A 23,161-nucleotide genomic window follows, 5' to 3' on the forward strand; every position below is an offset into this window, starting at 1 on the left:
AATCCTAGGCAGACAGCCGCGTGAAATCTCGCGCGCAAACAAACCGCGGCTTGTCCGCGCGAAATCTCGCGCGCAAACAAACCGCGGCATGTTCTATTTCTCTGTGGGGCTCGCAGAGCCCCGCACAGAAACGTCACTGCCCGGCCGCCGGTTGCCCGGCAAGCCGGCACATCAAACAGCCGGAGCCGCGGGCGCGGGTGAGTACGCGCTGCTCTCTGCAGGCGCTCGGGTCGGGTCCCGCGGCGAGAATCCTCGCAGCCGGATCCGACCAGCCCGTCTGCAGGCGGCCTAAGTCCCATCACACTTGCATGCATATCACACGGCATGCAATATCTCTAAGGGCCCATTGACAGCAATGGGTGAGACGTTCCAAGGGAACACCAAAAGATGGAATATGCTGCGATTTTTATCCTCCTGGCATCACTGCGAGAGAAAGAAAAACGCTCGTGTTAATAAGCCTATTCAAAAGAATGATGTTCATATTCGTGCGAGTCCTGTGCGTCTCGCAACACCCAAAGCTCGCACGAGATTCTCGCCCGTGTGAATGTAGCCTTAGGGGTGAAATACACTCTAAAATCTGTATTAAAAGACACAGCTATTTCCTGTTTGTGTTCGGGACGCTTCATATAGAACAGAATTGTTCGCCAGCACACAGCGGAATTTACCACTGCAAAAATCTGCACAGCGACCTGCGGATTTTGATGCGGAACTGCCGTTAGAATTACGCCATTTTGAATCCTGCATCAAAATCTGCACGTGAGCCATGAGGATTTTGGGGTGGAATTTTCTACAGCACTGAAAAGAACAATTCTGTCCCATGTGAAAGGCCCCTTAGGCTTCCTTAGATTCGCATGAATGTATCTGCGTGCGTATTTGCGTGTGCAGTACCCAGTGACTAGAACCCATTGATTTCAATGCGTTTTTTACAACCGCCTATTTCCTGTGCATTTTGGTCACGTAAAAAAAACTTAGCATTCTCTATTTTTCTGCTCATTTGTGCACCAAAATCCCTATGAAAGTTAATGGGGGATGCACAAATGTGCGCAAAATACGCTAGGAGATGCATGAAGAACTAAGTAATTGCGCAGAAAAAAAGAACACATCTGGAACCAATAAAATAAATACATCTTGGTATTTGTATAGTGCCAACTTATTCCGCAGCGCTTTCAGGTAATTATTACTTATTGCCCCCCCACCAAGCTGGGTTCTCATTTTACCGACCTCAGAAGGATGGAAGGCTGAGTCAACCTTGAGCCGGCTACCTGACTCACGTGGGGATCGAACTTGCAACCTTCAGGTCGTAGGCGAGAGCTTACACTCTGCACCACACGAGGCTCTTCTTAGACTCATTATGGCTGAGAGCATCATTGCGTACTTTTTTGAGTGTGCGATTACGCGTGCAAGAAGTACAGTAAAATATTGATGTGTACACACATTTTTGGCCAATAGGAATGTCTATGGTAAAACTCTCGAAAGAAAAATCACCAAACTTAAAGCATGCTGCATTTAGAACCAAATGACGTTAGTAAGAAGGCCACAAACAATATTGTTTGTAGGGTGCTTTCTTTTACCTACACCTAACTCCTGAATGTTTAGGAGCACATCCCTTGGAGGGATTGTCCAAGGTCGCTGAGCTCTATCATTGGCTGCAGCACCTTGTGACGCCCCGTACACAGGCGGCTGCAGTCTGACAACAGTATGTCACAGAAGACGCTAAGCTGACGGTGGAAGAGTTATGGGTTGTAGGGAGAGGTAAGTATAAGTTCCTTGTTATGTTTTTGCCATGGGGAAGCTGTTTTTACATAAATGTTTTATCTCAGACAACCCCTTTAATGACCCTCCTGTTATAGGTCTTCTCAAACACCATTGAAAAAGCAGAGACCAAGCTTTAAAAAGTTTTTTCTTTTTAAATAAAGTTTTGCCGAGATAAGTGCAGGTTCAACCACTGGGACCCCCACCAATCATGAAAAGTTCACCTAGTGAATGGAGCAATGATCAAGAATGTGCGCTGCTACTACATTCATTTCAATTGGACTACCAGAAAAAGCGCTTGGTTGAACTGTCAAATCTCCAGTAGTCCTATTGAAATGAATGGAGAGTGGCAGCGTGTAAGTTTGACCACTGCTACATTTATTCGGGAGTCTATTGGACCCAATGCTCATGATCTGTGGGCTCCTAGTGGTCAGATTTCCACACCTTCAATGCATAAAGCCAAGCACAGTGTGAACCTAGCCATTGCTGTTTCTGAATAATCAGTCAATTGACAGCTATGGTCCCGAACTCCACCACAAATATTCATGACCTTCTTGGCCATGTATGTTTACTGTTCACTTTAATGGTGGAGCTCATAGACAACATTAGTGCTAATTTTTCAAAAAACCCTTTTGCCTCATCTCAGATGACCCCATTAAATCCAGCCTAGCCAACCCCTGCAGAAACATCTGTGGATCTTCTCGACATTGGTAGGATCCACCAATATGTAAAGTACATGGCCAATGTCAACCACTAATAGTGGGCCAAGATTGTGCCAATAGGATTATTACATAACCTACACTGTGAATCCACGTTGTTCTATTCAGTATCATTTACCCTTTGCCACCTAATCCATGTAGATGTTTTGGCATGATATTCACTCGGCTATAGAACCCTCCTAAATATACAGTATAACATGTTCTACATCCATATTGATTGACTGGAAAGATACTGATACAACATCTGAAATCCTCTATGTTTCATGCTGTATTGCATCCAGCCTGCCATGGTTGTCAGTGATCTCATACTGTTTGCCATAAAAGAAACTCAAGTTCAGTTGCCTTCACTTTCAGAATAAGTCAAAAAAGATTTTTGGCAAGTACCTTAGAGTTCACTTATCCGTCCTCCCACACATGGCCTCCTGTAATTGCCATCACGTTGGACAAGCTTGAGAGCCACATTCATACATAACAGATGGTGGTGACCCACATTAGGTATTAAAGAAAAAAGAGAAACAACCAAATTGAAATCCTCAGTATGTAAAAAGCCAAGTGGCAAAATCTAGTTTTAGTCCAAACAAAGTAATCCAGCAATGATTAAAGGCCTAGTATCCGAAGCATGTCAGCGGGATTTTAATATAGAGCAATATTAGTTTTTATGTAGAGGGGAAGTGCTGACATTTCTGCTCACAAAACCTCATTTAAAAGTACTCACAATATATACTGACCAAGTCTTGCTTATTATAGTGACCTTAGAGCCTAATTATAAAAGGTAGGGTCCTTAACTAATAATGGCCCTATTATCAAGCCATCTTGATGCACTGAAACGCGTTGCCATTATTGTACTGAACTGCATTTCCAAAAATAAGAATCCACCAAATTTGTACATCTCCTGGAACACTTCATCTAAACCATCAGATTGACGATCTGGATTACCATCATTAGGAGGGGGCTTCTGTGTATACCATATACCCCCTTTTCAAAGTAAGCCTCGGTTGCTTGCCTAGAAATCGCATTTTGGTCCTAGGCTTTTGTCACATGGCTTTCCTATGAGTACAGGATTTTTATAATTTTTGTTTTTTCCCTTTGTTTCATGTTTCGGGGAGTCATTCTCTTCTAAGAGGTCCCCCGTCATCCGTGCAGCTCTTCTTCTTAACAATGGATGCCACACACGTAGGAAACAGCCACCCAGGATTTACTCCCAGGACCACATGGGAGGCACCTGGAGACCCGTACTGGGTCCAGCTGTCCACACCAGATGAGTCCGGACCATTAACACTCCGAGGCGCTTAAGAAAGAGACATAGATGCACACAGCAAATTATAGAGAGGGGGGGATTCATCACATTGACAATACCATAAAAATGTCACAAATTATGGTGCAAGCGTTGCTTGTGCAAAAAAATAAATTTTTTTGAATTGACGCCCCATCTAATATAAAAAAAACCTACAGGCTTTTCCTTGCACCACACTTTGACTTGAGTGACCTTTGGTGGATCACCCTCACTGTCAAAAAGTTTTTCTTTTATAACCAATCTGTGTCTATTATATTATTATGTTACTATGTTCATCGGGTACAATTTAACAATGAGTGATCATTCAGCTGACTGATGGCACATGTCATCGTCTGTGAAGATGTCGGCCACATTTGGAAGTTTTGTCAGACATTCAAACGAAACGTCCTTCATCCATAAATGGTTCTCTTTGAAAAGATGTTCCCAGAAAGATGTTCATCCTACGTTTGGTGTCATTGAACTTATATGGCCAGTCTAAATGGCTGTAACAGACCATATGGATTAAATGGGCATGGCTGCCTCTGCAAAACGACCGCCTACCAGACAATTGTTTATTCAATGGCTGTTTAGACCTACTACTATGTGATGTGTATGGCCACCTTAAAGGGGTTGTCCCGCGCCGAAACGTTTTTTTTTTTTCAATAGCCCCCCCGTTCGGCGCGAGACAAACCCGATGCAGGCATAAAAAAAACAAACCGTCCAGTACTTACCCGAATCCCCGCGCTCCGGCGACTTCTGACTTACCTTGTGAAGATGGCCGCCGGGATCTTCACCCTCGGTGGACCGCAGGTCTTCTGTGCGGTCCATTGCCGATTCCAGCCTCCTGATTGGCTGGAATCGGCACGTGACGGGGCGGAGCTACGAGGAGCCGCTCTCCGGCACGAGCGGCCCCATTCAGAAAAGAAGAAGACCGGACTGCGCAAGCGTGTCTAATCCGGCGATTAGACGCTGAAAATTAGACGGCACCATGGAGACGAGGACGCCAGCAACGGAACAGGTAAGTGAATAACTTCTGTATGGCTCATAATTAATGCACGATGTACATTACAAAGTGCATTAATATGGCCATACAGAAGTGTATACCCCAACTTTGTTTCGCGGGACAACCCCTTTAAGGTCAGTTGCTATAGACTCAGCGTGGTATCACAAATGCATGTTTAATAAATCAGGGTAATCTAACAGTTTCAGTTTCATGGCAAGAGCCTGTTTCTATGCAGAATATGTCTGTATAGCATGCCCTATGGGTAGGACATACACATACTGTACTTTGCAACCAGTAACCAGGAACTAAAATACAACAAAAAGAAAAAAACATAATCCTTATGCTCTGCTAGAACCCTGTTTGCTAAAATTACATTTACAGCAAAGTTTCACCACAGTTTATATATTATGAAATAGCATTAACCGGTGGTGTAACTATAGGACTTTCATAGGAATCAATTGCAACACCGTAGTTATTGCATTGATAATAATATGACTATACAAATCAATGGATTTTAGTATGTATATACACTGAATATCCGCTTCATTATAGTGGCCTACCTTTTTTTTACAGTTGGAGCTTCCCTGTATGGAAATTAGACTGGTGACCCCGGAGTGCAACATAAAGTCAGGGGAGCAACTCTTCAATATATGAATGTTAATCCACACTAGAATGGGAAATTGAGTGATCTAACTAATTTTGAACTTGGCCTGGTGAACAGTGTAGACTAGCCAGGGCCAGTATTTCATACTCTGCCAATCTAGTGCGGTTTCCTTGTGCAACGGTGTTGAGAGTATACTAAGAATAGTGTGATGGAGGAAAGGGTCAGTGGGAGATGTTAGGAATAGAGTTGAGCGAACATACTCTGCCGAACTTGATGCTCGGCACCCGGCGTCCCACATACAAAAATGCTTGAGTATCCCATTGTATCATGGGGTTCGTTACTTGAGTAGAGCTCTCGAATTTTATGAAAAGCTCGACTCGAATAAAGCGGACTCGAGCATTTGGGTGCTCGCTCATCTCTAATTAAGAACCATCATGATGAACAGGCGGTGCACAGTCAAGCAAATTGTAGACCAATGCAATGCTGGTGCTCCAACTAACGTGTCCAAATGCAAAACTTATCGTCCCTTAGCACGTATGAGCGATAATGCAGGTGACAAGTTCCATTGCTGTCTAAAAAACTAAAAAAGACTCCAGTGGGCAAAAGAGTGCGGATCACTATCAGTGGGAAGAGATCACTTGCTCTGGTGAATCCAGATTTTTGCTTCACTATGGTGATGGGATGGTCAGAATTTGGCACAAGCAGCATGAACTGATGAACCCATCCTCTCAGCTGTTCAGAGAATGTCGGCAACTGCAAGAAGCTTCCTGTCCGCATGGAACAATAGTCTTGCAAAACGATTTCAACACATAGTAGAATCTATGCCACAACAAATTGCTGCTGCTGAAGGCCAACCTGCTACTAGATGAGCATCTAATAAAGTGGGCATTCATTGTATATTATACATCAGTTATACGGTGTCCTGCAAAGTCATTGCTGAACTGCTGAAGGGCTCATGTATGTTTTTGCACTGGAGCCCACAACATCTGATGCTACTTTTACACTATGGAGAACTTCACGATTCTCGTTTGCCCAAGCTCGTGACGTCATTACCAGCTCGTTCGCGCTCGACCAGCCTGTTTAGACATACAAATCTTTGTTGGAAATCGTGAACTGTTCATTCACTTATCCTATGATCAATGTTTAAACGTAACGAGAAGCCAACGAGCCGGCGATGATTTTTATGTTGGCCGAAACCGAATGAGAAGAGCACGTTGGCTCGTGTTTAAACTGAATGATTATGGTTCACTTTCGCTTATTTGAATGATTTTCTGGAATTATATCATTCTGTCCAAACGCACTTTAAGCTATATGAGTATTGACTTAAAAATCCCTTATCTACCCCGGTTCCTTTGGTGTTAATCTGAAAATATGAGAGCAGCTGCAGGGAAATCCTATTACCTACAGCAGCTCATAGTCCGGTTCAGTTTATGCTTGTGAGAAGACATTGGCCATTGTGATGGCTGTCAGGACAGAGAATAAAGGAGATGTATATCAAATTCAGTAGATCAAATTCCCTTTTGGCTCCTTTTATCAATTATCGAAAACCGGAAGAAATATATAAGCTTGTTGCGAAAAGTAAAACACCCTAAAACAAAGTTCCTTTGGATAAGTATCAAACCTGATATTAGCCTCTAGTAGTACTTCATGTAATTAAGTAAATGGGTATTATGTACTGATTGTATACACTACTCCGCATATCCAGTCTGTAAAACCATAATCTGTTCCTGGGAAATTAGTAAGAAATATAAAATCTATAGCATAGTAAAGAAGAGGAAGGTGATGCTTAGAAAATTAAGGGGCCATTCCAGTAAAAATACATTTTTTCATCCCTGCCCCCCTCACCTGATTGCCTGTCACACTTTGAAGTTCTCCTCTGTGTATTGTAGTCACTTCCATGCAATGCAGCCCCCTGTCTGATACTTATCAGGCATCATCTTGAGAGTAAGATTATTGCTTTCTCTTTCATATCAATCCCATGATGCATCACATAGCATTAGCTAGAGGTTGTACTATTCTGCCTGCTGGGGGACAGTTTAACTATATCATTAGCTTCTATATTATTTTAAATAAGCTAAATAAGTACACAGTCAGGAGGATGAGCTGTGATCTTCTCTATTATAACTGTGTGACAGGAAGGAGCCTCTAGTCATCATCATCAGTAACTATGACAGGTGATTGTGCGCCTGCTGACAGTGCCACAATTACACAGGGGTCGGAGCAGAAGCAGCAGAAGTCTTTGCTCCGACCTCTCTATAGTGGCCAGAGTTTGTAACTGCAAGTGTGGCTCTCATTGAAATCAGCGTGAGCCATGCCTGTAGTTACAGTGGCTTTTGTTGATTTCACTGACTTCCGGTCTGACGCCTGTGTAATTGCGGCACTGTCACCGGACGCACAATCAGTATATTGCTCGGGGTCCCAAGCAACAAGTCCAAGCCGATCAACTATTGATGACCTTCAGGATAGGTCATCAATAGTATTCTCCCTGGAAAACCCCTTTAATTTGGGAACACATAACCCCAAGTAAATCTAAGCTGGCCAGAAGTGAGATCACATGACAATCTAAGGAGAAAGAGGGCAGGAGTTTCAGATAGAAAGGAATAAGTAAGGCCACTTTCACACCTGAGAAAATTATTTTTAATGCGATTAAAAAAAAAAATAAAAAAAAATTAATCTTGGATTTGTATAGCACTGCAGCGTAAGTTACTCAGCAGCACTTTCAAGTCATTTATTTATTACCTCCCACCAAGCTGGATACTCATTTTACCGATCTAGGAAGGATGGTGGACTGTGAGCCTGCTACCTGAACCAGGCAAGGATTGAACTCACAACCTTCAGGTGAGAGCTTGGCACTGCATTTCTGCTGCCTTAGCACTCTGCGCCACACGAAGCGGTGAGCAATTTTTTTTTCCTGTGTCGCACTCGCCCATGTGAAATTAGCCTTCGGGTCAGTTCAGGGTGTACATCTCTCTGCTCCATTTTTGGAGGAGGGAAACTGAAACAAAACGAGAAAAAAAACAAAAACGAATCCGTTTTTTTTCCCCCATTGATTTCAGTAGAGTTTCTAAAAAACGGAAAGGCTTCAGTTAGCTCCCATTCTGTTAAGTTTTCATTTTTTTGGGATGGTAGAATAGCACAGTCCGCACCATTATCTTTTTGTTCAAAAAACATGATCCCTTTTTTTTTACATTTTTCTCGATTTTTTTTCTTTCTTTTTTTTTTTTCCTCTTCAAAAATGGAGCAGAGAAACAGAAACTCTGACCAGAGCCTAAACGCAGGTGTAGGAGTAGCCTAACCAAGGCAACACTAGCTCACTTATATATATGGGGAAGGGAGGGGGGCTACATAAGGAACGAAAAAAAGTCATCAGAATGGCCCTTTACTTAACATCAAACATTTACTGGAAGGACTGAATGTTACTATAAATTGGTAGTATACATTCCCAAGATGTTCAGTCGCTGCTGAATGTTCCTGCTTTGGGGCCAGATTTACCTGTGACTCATTTTGGTTCCTTGAAGTTTGCGTCATTTAACTGAAATTAGTTAACCCCTTTGAGCGTGGTTTGAAGAGCCTCCTTATAGTGTGGTACTGACCATAGGCACACAGGGGTGCTTTATGTGCTACAGGAAAGTCAAAGTAGGGATTTCTGAGCATTGGCGTATTTTTTGTGCCAAAACAGCTGAGAACTTGATACATAAAATATATTAGAAAGTTGCAAATGTTTCTTTTATTCCTTTTTTTTTTTTTACAATAATTTTTATTGAAAATTTTTCATTTTACAAAGCAATATAACCTTGAGATAATGTATGTAGGCGCACATGGCTGGCTGGGTTAGGGGTAGTAGTATAATTCTAATCCATTAGAGCCTGATTTTTCTCCACCTTTCATTGTTGTTTTTGCCATAGAAACAATTCAACCTCAGTGGCCTGGCAAGGGCCAACTTGCAGAAGGGGAGAAGGAGGTAGGTAGGCAGGTATTAGGGTGGAATAGGGAGGAGGCGGGGTTCTTCTTTCATGGGGCAGCAACTCAAGGGAGGAGAGATCCCCAAGGTTAGCTTTCGGGCTTTGTATTTATAGTGCAGTTGAGGTGCCAGCCTCCACTGTAGGGAGGGTGTAATCTATCCATGGGGTCCAAATATTTAGAAATCTGTCGTACCAATCCTCTGATATTGATGTTAATTACTCATTAATCAGGTACCATTTCATTCGGCATTTAACCTTGGAGAAATCCAGTGAGGTTTTTTTTGTCAAGATCGAGCGATAATTTGTTTTGTGGCTAGGAAGAACAAAATCCGCTTTCTAGAGTTTAGAGATATATTTGTTATCGGTTTGTTTTGCAGGGCTTCCCATGGGTTTTTAAGCAGGTTATGATTAGTTACTGTATATATGAGGAAGTATACCCTAATCCAGAGTCTTTTGACTCAAGGGCAGGACCACCATATGTGGAACATATCTCCCTGGGGAGGAGCATCCTCGGAAACAGTCTTTAGAGCGGCCTGGAACCGCGTGAGCAACTCTTGTAGGGACTAAGTACCAGCGTAATAGGATTTTATTTGAGGTTTCTAACATCAGTGTATTGCGGGCACCACAATTGGTTGATCTCCAGATCTGGAAACCATTCATCGTTGTCTAGAATGTTGCCTATATCTTACTCCCATTGTGCTACATATGGTAATTGCGAACGGTACGAGGTATGTACAAGGCCCGAATATATTTGTGAGATAAGGCCTTTTGCTTGTGGATATTTGAGACAGAATGTTTCGAAGGGGGTTGTTTTTAATGAGGAGTTTGTGTTTTTTAGAAGAGAGGATATGAAATTCTTGAACTGTAAATAGTGGAATATTTCGGAAGATGGTAGGGCAAACTTCTCCTGAAGGCCAAAGAATGTAATTGTATCGCTTAACAAAAGTAAATGGTGTATTTTGGATATGCCTTTGCTTGTCCAACTCTCAATAGAGAGTGGGGATTCAAGACCTGGTGGAAATAGGGAGTTATGCAAAAATGGTAGAAAGGGTAAGTGAGGGGGGATTAGTTTACCGGAGTACTTTATGGAATCCCAGACTTTGAGGGAATGTTTTATAATGGAGTTAGAGATAGGAGGGCTATGAGTCAGAGGAGTCCACTGTGAGAGGGTATACTTCCATGGCCTCTAGAGCAAGCCAAATTGGTGCATTGTTTGTGGAATGAAGGAGGGCTAGTTGGGCCACCTGGACAATTTGGTAGTATTTCAATATATTTGGGGCTTCCAATCCTCCCTGCAGTCTGTCTGTTCAAAGTAGAGTGCGACACCCTAGGATTAGCGTTATTCCAAATAAAGCTGAGGGTCATCTGCTTAAGTATCTTCAGGATGTGCCCAGGTACATGTACCAGAAGAGCTCTGAAAAAGTACAGTAGTTTAGGCAAAAATTTCATTTTTAGGGAATTCACTCTTCCAATCCATGAGATGTGGTATCAGTCCCAACTTTCTAGAAGTGGTCTGAGTTTACGGAGGAATGGCATGTAGTTTTGCGCATGTAGCGAGGTGTAGGAGCTTGTAAATTAATGCCGAAGTAGCCAAATGTCCCCGTCATCCATTTAAAGGGTAAGTTGGTTTGGAGTAGGGAGACCGCATCTGTGGGTAATGTGAGGTTGAAAGCTTTTCACTTTGTGCTGTTGATGACAAGGCCCGACAAAGACGCGAACCTGGACAGTTCCGCCATTAGGTTAGGGATAGTGGTATGAGGAGAAGATATTATAGCCAATATATCGTCAGCAAACATGCTAATTTTGTGGTCAATAGAGACAATTTTAATTCCCCTGATGTCAGGGTTGTTTCGAATTTTAATCGCTAATGGCTCTATGGCTAGAATAAAAAGGAGGGAGACAATGGACAGTCCTGGCTTGTGCCTCACCAGATCGAGCTATTATCTAAGCAAAAGCCCTTGTAAAGAACAAAGTCTTTGGGGGAAGAATATAAAATACGTAGCCTTGTGAGGAAATCGGCAGGAAATTTCTAGTGTTCCAGTACTGAAAACATATATGGCCAGCTTAGGGTGTCAAATGCCTTGTACACATCCAAGGAGAGCAACATTACAGGAATGCCCCTGTTTTGACAAATGTGGATGAGGTGGGTGATTCGAGGTATGCTGTCAGGAGCTTGTCGTCCGGGAATGAACCCTACTTGGTCCTTACCTATTAGTGATGGTAAAGCTGCATTTAAGCGAAAGGCCAAAATTTTGGTAAGAAGCTTCATGTCTACATTAATTAAAGTTATAGGACAGTAGTTCTGTTTATCCAGCAAATCTCTTTTAGGCTTTGGTATCATGGTGATGGCTGCCAAGAGAGATGTCTGACCTACATTTCCAGAGATATTGTATCTGTCGTGTCTCAAAAATGTGACCGCAGTGTGTGCCACTGCTCCATTCACTTCAATAGAAACTGCAGGGACCAATCAGGAGCAGCTCTCAGCTGAATGAGAGCTGCCCCTGATTGGTCCCTGCGCTGAGCCAATTAGAGGCAGCACTCACTCACCCATTCATGAATTCATGAATGGGTGTGAGTGAGAGCTGCCTCTGATTGGTCAGGCTGTGACCAATCAGAGGCAGCTCATTCAGCAGGCGGGGATTTTAAATCCCCGGCTGCTGAATACTACCTAGAGCAGTTCAGGAGAACTGCTGCCGGCCGCGGCTGAACTCCGTCTGCTGGCACCGGGTGAGTATATATATTTTTTTTGTTTTTACACATTTCTGGATGAATTTCAGGGAAGGGCTTATATTTTTAAGCCCTTCCCGAAAATTCATCCCGCGCTCGCCGGCAGCCCATTGCTTTCAATGGAGCCGGCTGTATTGCCGGCTCCATTGAATTCAATGGGCTAACATCGTTCTTCTCTGCCACAGCTGTTACAGCTGTGGCAGAGGAGAACGATCTTTATGCTGACAGTGCAGGGGGGGGGTGTCTCACTCTTGCCACTATTCTGGCTTAATAGTGAGACCTCGGAGCCTGAAATGCAGCCCTGCATGTTGCTCCTCGCCTGCCCTATCCATTTCTGTGTTTTTTTTACATGACTTTGGTGATTTGCTCAGATTTTCACAAATGAAAACCTTAGCGGAGCACCAGTCATATACAAAAATGCTCGAGTCGCCCATTGACTTCAATGGGGATCGTTACTCGAAACGAACTCTCGAGCATCACTGAAAGTTCGACTCGAGTAACGAGCACTCGAGCATTTTGGTGCTCGCTCATCTCTAGTAGTCACACCAAGTATTCATTTGATTAGGTTTTTCTCTTGTGTTCATTCACTTTGTATTTCGTTATTTGACAATAAACATGTCTATTTTTGAAAGCATTCTTACGTTGCAGCATTTTTTCTACACCTGCCTAAAACTTATCATCCTTTTTGTACCAATATCTACAATTTTGAAGACCAGTCCTCTATGAATGTCATCAATGTATCTAGGCTTTTCTTTACAGTAGAAGAAAGAGATCCTATTCGGTCTTGTGATATGTTGTTTTTTCTGTGGTTATGATGTTCTCACCTTGTAATGGACCACACTAGGCAAAGGCTGTATGATTTATGAGCTCTGCGTGTTGAGAGGATAAAGTTAGTAAATCGAAATCCCAATGATTTTGGCAACATCGAGACCATCCTTACTGAAAATAAGTCTTACAGTACAAACAAGTAAAGTTTCCGATTGCACAATAAAAATCACATAAACCTCCAAAGGTCCTGAATTGTTCTCATCTCTTCTTTAATTGCACTATTTACCCCAGAGGAAGCTCATTGAGGAAATAAACATTACATTCGATTGACTCCTACTTTATGAAAACAAGCTGGCAAACAATTGCCTCCAGTAGAGTAAGGATTCGGCACAGGATAGTATTTTTTTGACTTTTCACAAACAGGAAAACAGCAATGCACTTGGCAAAGGGTTTGGAAGAGAAAAAGAAAATCAGGTCCAAGAAGAACAATATCCCACTGGTAATAGAGGCTTCAGCTCAATTTGTGAGAACTTAACTACATCCCCAAAATGTATACAGTTTTCCCATCTCCAACAAAGCCTTCGTAATGAAGGACACACAGGAAACTGTTGACGCTCTTGTGCTCCGCCAGTTCGCGAGCCATGATTCTGGGATAGAAAGCCAATCTTTTTCTTTGTCGTATGTGCACATAATGTTCAAGCCTGGCACCACACATTGAATTCATAATGCCTTATGATTCAACACACTGGCTTCTTTCTCAGCATAAACCTCATGGACTTTCTTGCCAACTAATAACATTCTGGACCCGACCCCACCAGCATTTTTCTTGCTTTTCCATATGGTAAAGGAGATCACCGTGCCAGAGATTGTTTGCCAGATCTGACACTGAAATCATGTTGCAGATATTCCACGCAAATGCCACGTCATTAGAACAGAATTCGAGCATCAACATTCGTTGTTTGATGTAACATGTGACGGTAGTAAGTTTATTGAACAGCATAATGCTATGTTACCAAGGTAAAGCTTAACCTTGGGAGGTCTATTATAATACGTACACATATAGTCCTGTAAATAATAAGGTTTTGAACTTCATATCTTATTTTTCTTATGCTCGCAAGTTGTTGATAGGTGGGCAAGGACCACCACTTAGAATTTGCTCATGGGCTAAATGGCTAATTAAAGAGGCACTGATTTTTTAGACAACTTATGCTCATCTACTAGCTTTCTGTAATATACTTGCATTAGAAATTTTCTACAATCCACTCTCTTGTAGTAACAAGAACACAGGGACGTTTCCTTAGCAACAGTTGGAGCAGCTATCTTCACAGGCACCTCCACTGCACTCAGAGGCTGCAGGCTGACAGATCTGCAGATACTGTGATAAGGATCTCCACAATCTCTGCCTCTCTTGCTATTACATCAGCTGTATGCATGTCTGCACACATTACCCATTTGGCTTGAATGTCTCTGAATGCTTGAATCATACTGGGAAAGCAAATGGGAGGGCATTCAAATACTGGCTCCCTGCTGAGTGAACCACAGACTGTGCAATACAGCATGGGAAGTAAGGGCAAGGAAGTTAGGACAGTTAACTACTGGCAGAATGCTAGGCTTGCTACATGTCTCCTCACTGAAAGTGAATTGTAAGCATCAGAAAAATGGGGAACACCAACTGCAAATAAGAACTTAAAGATGTTAAGCAGAGTACAAACAGCAGCAAATGAGAGGATAAGGAAAACCTGGTGAATTTAGAAAACCTGTTGAAAACTTAGATATGCTTTAAAGTAATCCTCTGGTTCACAGTACAAATTTCACAATATATGCCAAATGTCCAGTTAACAGATCTGGTGTCCCGATTTTTTTCAGTGTTGTTTGACCCACTTCCAGTCCTTTCTTCATGTACGTAATATTGCAGTCAGATTCTCAGACTAGCCTATGTACAGTCTGCTTTGTAGTCTGAGATACTCCATCTGCTCTTAGGGAAAAGGACTGCAAGGAAAGATACAGAATGCACACGGTGCTGATGTCATCTCTGCTAGTCCAGCTGAGATAAGCCGCCACCAGAGGAGTCTAGCTATGGCTTCCTCTACTCTTCCCATGGCAAATACATGAACGTATGGCTGAATCAAGAAGCATTCATATGTATGGGGAAGCTGGGAGACAGGTGTTGGCAGAACAAGCATTTGACCGACAGCTATTGAAGATGTCTGACATCTTTAGGGTTCGGACAAAGTCTGCAAATGAGGCATGTAACAGACAATATCTTCATATAAACTACTCACATTCACGGTAGTTTTCAAACGGATCCACCTTTACTGATAATACACATGGATATATAATTATACTTGTGAGATGCTACACAGAGATCGATGTACAGCTGAAACCTTCCACTATTATAGAGACCAGCATCCACACAACATTTCGAGGAACATGATGCCTTTTTCAAGTGTCAGAGAAAGTTTGACTTTGGTCAGGTGCACCATGCTACTTTGATTGAATCTTTTGGGTTCGGATCTACATGAAGACTGAAGAAATAAGTTGATCCTGGGTGAGGATACGGAAAGAATAAGGTGGTTGACCTATTTGTGTCTCGTCAAGTATACGTAAACAGGGTAAAGCAACTTTCTCTACGAAGGGATTGACTAAAGTAGGGATCTTGGATTTAATGTTTCATGAACCCCAAGTGCAAGAGTTAGAAGGGATTGAGCACTGATAGGTAATTATCCTTTTTATAAAGAAATTATGGGTTGTGGGTTAGGCATTTTTGCAAATCCCTTGTTATGTAAAGGGGATGTCAGGGTGGTAAACAATTTTTTAAAGATGCATCCAAATCTGTTAAAATGATAAAAGCAGAGATACTTCTTACCCTTCATCTTACCCAGTAATCCAGCACTGCAGCACCGCCGTCTTCTTAGTCTTTGTTTTAGAACAGCTACCACCTGACCACTGTAGCCAATCAGAGGCTACAGCGATCATGTACGTTTTTTTTCCTAACATCACTGCTCAGATACTGGGAGCCAAGATGGCAGGAGAATGGCAATTGACTGTTTCAGCCTCTGATTGGCTGCTGCAGTCAGGTGGTAGCCATTCCAAAGCAAATGCCAAAAGGACAGCGGGGCTGCAGGGCTGGATCACCCTGGGAAAAAGGGAGGGGGGAAGGGTAGAGAATGGGTAAGTACCACTACTTTTATTATTTTAAGAGATTTGGATGCATTTTTAAAACATTGTATAACCCCCTGACTACCCCTTTGATGGGTAGTTTAATTCTCTGTTTCATGACTGTTCATAGAGAATTGAAGAAAACGGCCACTTGTAAAGTGCATGAAGCATGGTCAGCCAAACTAAATACAGAATTAACCAAAGTAGATAGAGAATTGGGTAGCTATCGCCACAATACTATGGCTCCCACATGAACTGCCTATAATCACGCTTGAGGAAGCCACCATCTCAGGACCGTGCTGGTTGTATATCTTTATACACTGCATTTGGAAAGTTTTCAGACCCTTTCACTTTTTTTTTTACAATTTGTTATGTTTTGCCCTTGTGCAAATTGAAAAAAATGTCAAGTTTTTCCCCATCATTCTGCACTCAATATCCCATAATGACAAAATGAGAACAGAATGTTAGAAATCTTTGTACATTTTTTAAAAATGAAAAACTAACATTTTTCATTGTCAGAAGTATTCAGACCTTTTACTGTTTTTGGTATTTTTGAATAGTTTTTCTCTTATATAGTTTCAGTAGGCCTTTTTGTTCACACACACACACACACACACACACATATATATATATACTGTATATATATACTTTTGTCTGTTAAGGCCCTTTTATACGCAACAATTATTGCTCAAAATTCACTCAAAGGATGTATTTTGGGTGATAATTGTTGCATGTAAATGCTATCTTTTACTTTTTAGACGAACAATGATTTTTAGGTGAGCATAAAACCCATCGTTCGGCCAGAGAGCTGATGGCAGCGACCACACGCTGTGTTCTCTATGGGAGCAGCTAATTACATGGTTTCAGCTTGCAGCCCCAAGGCAGAACAAAAGAGCTCTATGCCGATAATAGACCACCTGCTATTCCATGCATACAGCTCCTAGAGGCTCATTTACATGCAAATGAAGGTAATAGACTGCGAATGGGCATTAGTGCCTATTAGCAGCTTTTGCAGAATGATTGCTAAAACTGTCAATCTCCCTATCTTTTGAACTGGGCCTTTAGACTCATACGCTCTAAAAAGATATGTGGGCACTCCGATTAATCAATGGATTTCACTATTTCAGCCACACCTATCGCTAATAGGCAAAGTACATAAAATGACTCAAACAGCCATAAAATCAAACTGGGCAAAAAATATCAGCAAACTAGGTTATTGTGACCTCCGTTATCACAGCACCGCCACTAAAGCTCTTCCTTCCAGTAAGTCTGTTTGTCACATTTCTGCCCTGACAAATATACCCCCGTGGAAGTGACACTATTATGAAGTGGTTGAGGTAACCGACTCAAGGTTGACTTCCATCCTTCCGAGGTCGGTAAAACGAGTACCCAGCTTGTTGACGGATAATAAATAAATTACCTGAAAGCGCTGCGGAATACATTAGTGCTATACAAATAACAAGATTTATTTATTTAAGTGGAAACATCTGATGTCCACAGAGTTGACTGCCTATTCAATGTGACATGTCCCTTTTAAATGTGGTTTCAAGTTAGAATTGCCCAGAAAAGACCATTATGCGTTGAAAACACTGTAAACTGAGGGCACCCTAATGAAGAGTAGAAATAAAGTTTCCAAAATGTTCCATATAAGAGTAGAGTCAGGAGAATCCTAGTGGTCTCCAGCCTTTTGATTTCAAGCTGTCAGGGTATACTGGAAGTTACAGACTTGCAACAGCTGGAAAGTCATCGTTGTAGACCACTGCATTAAATGAATACATGCGATAACATAATGAAGAGCGGCTTACAAAAAAAAAGTTATGCAAGAGTTAATTTTTTTTTTTTTAATTACAGCAAAAAGTTGTTTATCTACAATCCAGCATGGAGTTAGTGGTTTGGTTATTGCTTTGTGTTTGTGCTTTACTTATGTGTTACAAATGTCAGGATTTTGTACCAAACTACTGTGAATAGAAAATCATTGTGAAAAGCAAACCAGCCTATTTGCAAAAAATTGCATCCTCGTGCCATAAAGTCACATTTTTAACTTGCATAAATGTTGTGTTTTAAAGGATAGAAAAGAAAATTAATCAAAAAATATTCTTAGAAAATATTGTACAATTTTAAAGAATCCAATGAAAGCGGACGTCACTGGTGAACCTCTCATTACTGGAAGCCCTGAAAATTAGAGAAGTAATACATGGCCCTCGAGGGAGAACATGTGATGTAGTTGGTGAATTAGTATTTTTTTTTAACTTTCACCTTATTTTTTAAGAATGTTATAAATGTTGGAAAAGGTTTCTGGCTTTTCTCACTCCCTGCTGTTTTCTTTAGTGTCCTATAGGTTTGAGTCTCCCTTAACAGGATACTTTGATGCAACATACGAAGAACAAATCAAGGTCTATTACTTCTGGCTCTTTACATGAAGTGTTCTTCAAGTTGGACCAAGGCCAAGTGCACTGAAATCTTTTGGGTGTGATTGTGTAATGTAACATACTAGCGTTTTCCTCATTTCCTGCTCTAACCGTCTGATTCATTAGTACTGTACAATTTTGACACAAATTGTTTACAAAGGTGAGTAGTAGGAAAATTACATAGGAGTTTTCAAGTGGACCAAGTGGCATGGAACAGCGAGTTGTGTAGAGTCAACAGGATGACTAGTCCCTGACATTTATGTTATTTTATTGATATAGATAATAGTGAAATGAACAAGAAAGTACTAAATATATGCCGTTACATGTCCCACATGAAATACCAGCAAAAAGGGTTAGATTCCTAAAAAACATGCACAAATCCAGTGCACTTATTATGTGGCTTCAAGAACTGAAGTAGTAAACTTGTCATTTTTATTTCATACCTAGTTGAGAAACATCTCCCATATGTCATTACAACAAATAATACATTGGTTCTGAGTAGAGATGAGCGAGCACCCAAATGCTCGGGTCCGCGTTATTCGAGTCGAGCTTTTCGTAAAATTCGAGAGCTCTACTCGAGTAACAAACCCCATTGACTACAATGGGAGACTCGAGCATTTTTGCATGTGGGACGCCGTGTTCTGTTGTAGCAGTAATCTAGCAGTTGTCTCTGCACATTATCCCTCGGGGGTTAATAATATTCGCTTGACTTCTGAACACTATCCCCCAGTGTCTAAAGAGATCACTTAAAAGACTCATGAAAATTGGTCTAAAGCAGAAGATGCTGGCTAGAACCAGTTTGTGGAGAGGATGTGGAATGAACTAATATATGCAAACGTCATAGAAAACCTTGTTTATGATTTGCACCAAAATACTGGAGAAACCTGCTGCACTCATATTACTTAGGACAGTTGGACGATTATTATGGCTGCTTTGCATTTCTCTATACAAACTACGGCAATAATAGAACGCTTCAGAAGAGATTGGAAACATCACTTGACTGTTTCACGTTTATTCTTCTCCGATGCATCGAAAAATAATTAGACTTATCTGACTGATCAGGCTACGATACCCAGTGAGTATCACCTAAATTGAATGTATACTCTAAAAATGTCAAGGACTGTACTGATCTACAGCAAGGACACTAATTGCAAGTACAAATAAAAATACATCAATGTTATCTCTTCATTGATTGTGTTTATATTGCGCCCACTTTCTGTATTCTGCAGTACTTTACATACATTGTATTCCCAGTGAGGCTCACTATTTATTTTAGGGTGGCATACACATTAAGGCCCATTTATACACAAAGATAATCTTTGAAAGATTGAAAGTTTTAGTGATCTTTTTGCATAAAGTGTTAATGGACATTAATGTCCATTAACACTTTATTATCTTCATGTAAATGGACCTCCAGGAGCTGTTTGCAAAGCCCAGCGGGTGACTAATTACATGCCCTGCTGTGTAAACAGTTGAATTGTTCTCGTTGGGGCTGGTGGTAAAATACAATGTAATCTCCAGGCTACCACTGAGAACACAGCATGCAGTCTATTGAGAGATACTTTATCTCTCTGCAGCTGAATAATGCATTTTAAGTTCACCTTAAAGTCATCGTTCACACGAAAAGTGCATGATGGCAGCATTTACATGTAACGATTATGGCTCATTTTCGGTCATTTGAATGACTTTTGAGCGATTATCGTTACGTGTAAATAGACTTTTAGAAATACACAGTAGATTGCCTAAACCCAACGATTTTGGTGGGACCAGATGATGTTAGATCACAGGGAAAATAAGTATTGGGCAGTTGGACTTCATCCTTTTCTTTGCAGAGAGATAAGTCACCGCCACAGGAGTCTCGTAGTTGCCTAACTCCCTTCCAACATATGAAATACATGCTGATTGTGCATGTGTGTGGGGTTTCAGGTAAGAGAGCTGTTGATCAAATAAGCATTTTACTTGTCCAACAGCTATCTAATGTCTATGGGCAGCAAATATTGTAGATACAATACAAGCAGGAAACATACAGAGAACATATACAGTTAATGCAGATATTACACTAGCCAAATTGAAAGCCAGTACCGCAGTGATACAAGTCAACAGTTCTAACAAGCAAACCCCGCATTACTAAATTAATGCAGAAGCCCTGGGAATCCACTTGACTGCGCTCCAAATAACAGTGAGAACTTCAAACCTGCCTTTGTTGAATGACCTATTGCCCCAACTGCTAGCGTAATGATCTAGGAAGCCATTGCATATGACAGTCGGTCACCCCTAGTAGTGGTCAAGGAAGACTTAACAACTCAACGATATATGCCATATAGCCTGTAGCCACATGTGTTGGCATTTTTTAGCAGGATAATGCTCGCCCACACATGACAAGGGTTTCCCAGGAATGCCTCTGCCAAGTTGCTACACTTCTTGGCCTGCCCATTTGGCTGATAAATCGCTGATTGAGCATTTATGGGACACCAGCTTTGGCTATCTACAAGTCTGCAGGATCTAGAGACCCAGTTGCAATATCTTTGGACAAATGTGCTGCAAAATAACATATGGAGCTTGTATACCCAACCGTATCTCATCATGTATCCGACTTATGTAGTTTGATTGAGGCTTAATAATGCCCTGATTTAACCCTTTCCAATCCAATTTTGGATTCAGGGCTTCCCTAAAAGGCTTTCTCTTTTTGCTTTTATACATCTGCTGGCTAAAGCCAGTGTGTGCGCCAGAGTGGCTCCGACAGCGTAGTGGCTGGCAATAGATGGTAAGAATACTCTGTTGTACGTCTTTTGACATTGGAGCTGTACAAGCTTCAATCAGAATGTAGGAAGACATCAGACAGTGGACTGGAAAGGGTTAAAAGGTTGGTTTAAACAATAGGAAAAAGATTCATGATCCTTTCTAACATAAGATCATATGTTAGTAAATCCTGCACTGAGCAGGGGGTTGAACCCGATGGAGGTCCCTTCCAACTCTACCATTCTATGATTCTATGGTTACATGCCAGATTTACTAATGAGCATAGAGTAGGCAAAGCTTTTCAACAAACGTCCCCAAAATGTATCTTGGCATTCTTGAATACTAATGCTAATATACACAGAAGATAGAGTTCGTCTAGATGTCGCGTCGTCTTCTCTAAGAGGTTTTCTTTTGGAGAAGTTTCACTGTATGTCTCTTTTAACTTCATGAAGTAGAAGTACGGTAGCATTCTCATAGGGAAATACATGCTTTCAAGTAAGTAAGCATCTTCCACCCTGAGCTCTGCAAGCAGCACTCCAGCCCAAAGTCAATATGGGGCAACTTGCCAGGAATGTCTGAACTTCAACTTATCCAAAACATGTTATACTGTATACCAGTGATAGTTATTATCCTGTCTGCTCAAAGTTGTAATAATATACATGTTGATTCGAAAAGAATGTTGCAAAAGTAAAGCTGATTTCTTCATACATGAATGACATACAACACCGAAAAAGACATGAAAAGATAGAAGAACTCTTCAAGTTTTTATTGCACGTTACAGATGTTCAATGTGGGTGCCCGGCAGATGTCAAGTTGGTAGTCCAGTTCTGTCCAGATACATCCCGGCATATTCTCTTCTATCAATTCCACTGCTGTGGAGATGCTTTGTTTTTTTTGGTCATAGTGTCGCCAACGTCGCCCACATTGGACATCTAGATGGTGCAATACAATCTTGAAGAGTTCATGTAGGAATAAATCAGCTTTGCTTTGCACGATTCTTTTTGAATCCCCCTATACAATGGAACAGTATGTAGAGATGTCCGTTGTTTGCAGTTAACATACTTTAAATATTATCTACTGTACCTGTCAATGATGTAGCTTTCACCTTGACAGTCACAGGCTACAGATGTCTTTCATCTTCCAGAAATACCTGGAATATAATACACGTGTCAGAGACATGACCACATAAAGCTACAACTACAGTACAGGCAAGCCAAGAATTCACCCCAGCCGTTGCCCAATAAAACATCATTTTGGATTCCAATGGACTCGTCCTACTGATTATTTATTTAAAAGATCCCATAAACCCACATAAATGTTCTTTATAATAATTCTCATGCAAAATCCCAGCGTTAACATTCATCAGCCTCCAGTTTATGGTATTGTGGAAGCAGGCACATAGTTAAGAACCATACAGGGATATGATAGACATTGACAGCTGTATTAATAACACAAATCTTTTCTCATAGGAATGGAACTAAGCGAAGGAGCCAACATTCCTCCGCTAATCCTCACACTGCTGCACAGATCTAAGACAGAGAGAAAATAAAGGTGACAGTATTTGTTCACATGGGTAAATACACAATGGAAAGATTTATCATGATTACCCTTTATTTGGGACCTCGAAACCCCCATTTAAGGGCTGGAATACAAAAGCATTGAAGAAAGTTATGTACGGATTGTTCACATGGTGTCTGGTCTGTAGCATTTACCTTTTAGTAGTATTAGGATTTAGTTAGAGGATTGTGTTACAAATGTGTTAATCGGTTAGCCTGAGATTAGAAAAAGGGGTTGATTCTCTCCAGAAACAGTGCCACCCTTGGCCGTGGGCCGTATCCTGGTTTAGCAGCTCAGACTCATTGACTTGAGCTACAGCCAAATATTTAATTATAATGACAGTGATAAAATGAAGCTAAAGGTAACTCATATAATGAAGAGAGATTAACAATCATACATATAGATGGCTACTACTTTTAAAGGTGTTCTCCCACAGGATAGGTGATAAGTGATCATTCATTGGGGTTCAATGGGTGAATGGAATGGTCAT

At 41.3% G+C, this 23,161-nt stretch overlaps 1 protein-coding gene across 3 annotated transcripts in view; it reads right to left on the reverse strand.

The window, feature by feature from the left end:
* Window positions 1–23,161, reverse strand: part of HDAC7 (histone deacetylase 7) — a 302,233-nt gene that overhangs the window by 139,033 nt on the left and 140,039 nt on the right. For 2 of the 3 annotated variants that reach the window (XM_066584326.1, XM_066584324.1), the window contains exon 3: window positions 22,198–22,264. The exons of the other annotated variant lie outside the window; for it this stretch is intronic. The gene's annotated coding sequence lies outside the window, so the exon portion shown is untranslated. The remainder of the gene's footprint in view (window positions 1–22,197; window positions 22,265–23,161) is intronic. 3 annotated transcript variants of the gene reach the window in all.

The sequence above is a fragment of the Eleutherodactylus coqui genome, chromosome 1 (assembly GCF_035609145.1).
Source record: "Eleutherodactylus coqui strain aEleCoq1 chromosome 1, aEleCoq1.hap1, whole genome shotgun sequence".
Lineage (NCBI taxonomy): Eukaryota > Metazoa > Chordata > Amphibia > Anura > Eleutherodactylidae > Eleutherodactylus > Eleutherodactylus coqui.